The following is a 2,015-nucleotide window of genomic DNA, read 5'->3' on the forward strand; positions in this document are numbered from 1 at the left end:
TAGTAATATACACACACACAAGGTATTTCTATTCCATTTAAATTAATAGTTTAGTAGATTTTAAATAAAATCCTCCGCCAAACATATGTCAACCGATAGCGTTCTAATAAATTTCGTTCCTGCTAATTCCCCTCTCTTGTTCTTATGGTAAATTTGATCTTCGTTATCGCATTTCAGCGCATGTTTACTCAATCACATATAGCCAGTTACATAACCTTGATTTATTACAAACATTTCAAATCCAATCATCTTAGAAATCCAACACGCCTTGAACTCTAGTTAAAGATTAACCGTGAATATCTATCCCCACGAATCTACACGTATTCCGTATGTTAGATTACACACACGTACATTTACCAACCACCGACCTAGCAACAGGAAAATCCTTGTAAACCGGCAACGTCTTATAAGTTTAGGGGCGGATATTTCGTTCCTAATTTATAGGTCCCTATTTTATTCCGACACGTTTTATATGAGCTGTGTAAATTACATATATTATCATAGTATACTGAAGTCACTTCGTTATACTATGATATTACTTATGTGGTAAGATGGATACCGTTAGCGCATAATACCCATATTTCCCGATCGTATTTAAAACAATTAACAAAGCTCTTTTAGAGTTGCGAGGAAACGGATATTTCGGTCTTTGTTTACTACTTCTTAGTATATAAATATATGAGACAATAAAAAAAGAAATAAACATGTCCCATACCACAACATACTGTATGTACGCATGTCCCATCTTACCCCAACGTACATATATATATATAGTTACTACAAGTCGCCATAATACAAGAATATACAATGGTATAACCATTTTAATGCGTCGTTCCACGTATATTGAATTAACCCGAATAGCTTAGTAAATAGAGTATATACACTATACGGCTGTAAGCAGCAAAATATATAATGAATCAAACTTTATCTTTTTACCCCATAATACACCACGTATAATGCATGGCTGAATCACAGTGTTTATAATTGGTTTACAAATGTCATGGCGCATTAGACCTTGAACACTCCGACGCTAACTTGAGCTTTAAACGTTAACGCTATAATCATCCATGCGAGCAAACTGTTTCACAGTTTCAAATCAAAACTTTTTAAGTTAATTATTGTCGGTTAAACTCTTTTCAAAAACACAAAAGCTTCCTAAATTTCTATAAAAATTTTCCACTTCTTCCAGCACATTATCACATCACAATACATGGGAATTTCCTCACAACGCCGGTATTACAACGGTGTCTGACATACCATGCTTGGATTGGCAACTGGTAACTTTACACCAATGATGCCTGTACCTTTTTCTAATCCAGAAAAAGTTTCAAACGTTCACGGAAGCTTAACAAAGGATCAATACGAATAGATATTCGAATCTTTTCTTTTTGGGAAACAAATTAATATTAAATATTTGTAATTTCCTTCTCTTCGTCTACCTAACAATGCAAACTGAAACTATTACATAAGACGAAACGTGAGGATTGTTACATAATGCATGTAAACGTTGTGTCTTGCGTGTAAAAACATTAAAAATGATGGTAATTTTTCATGAGTTAATTATTTGCAATTCTCCAATTTATTATTTGCCAATTCCCCTCGTCTTAATTAATTTAAATCCGTTATCATTTTCGAAAAGATGAATAAGAAGCCATTTAACGAACCTAGTTGCCTTTATAAAGAAGTGATGTCTTGTAACTTGTACGTTGGGGAAAACTACGGCCACGCTCCCTATGGTTAAATGCGGGCCAGACGAATAAAATCCACCACAAAGCGTGCGTGAACCAAACCAACCCCTAACAGCAATGCACGCGTGCCAGCTATAGTGGAATTGCTGGCCGCCGATTCGACGTCCTAAGTGCTTACCGGAGTAGAAAAATTCTTGCTATAGACATAGACAAAATTCTTGCCGGAAAAGCTAAAATAAAAGTATAACATAGTAGGGTGGGGGAAGATGGGACACCTTTAGCACATAATATCAAAATATCCTGATCGTGTTTTAAACAATAACAACA

The sequence above is a fragment of the Ciona intestinalis genome, unplaced genomic scaffold, assembly GCF_000224145.3.
Source record: "Ciona intestinalis unplaced genomic scaffold, KH HT000737.1, whole genome shotgun sequence".
NCBI lineage: Eukaryota > Metazoa > Chordata > Ascidiacea > Phlebobranchia > Cionidae > Ciona > Ciona intestinalis.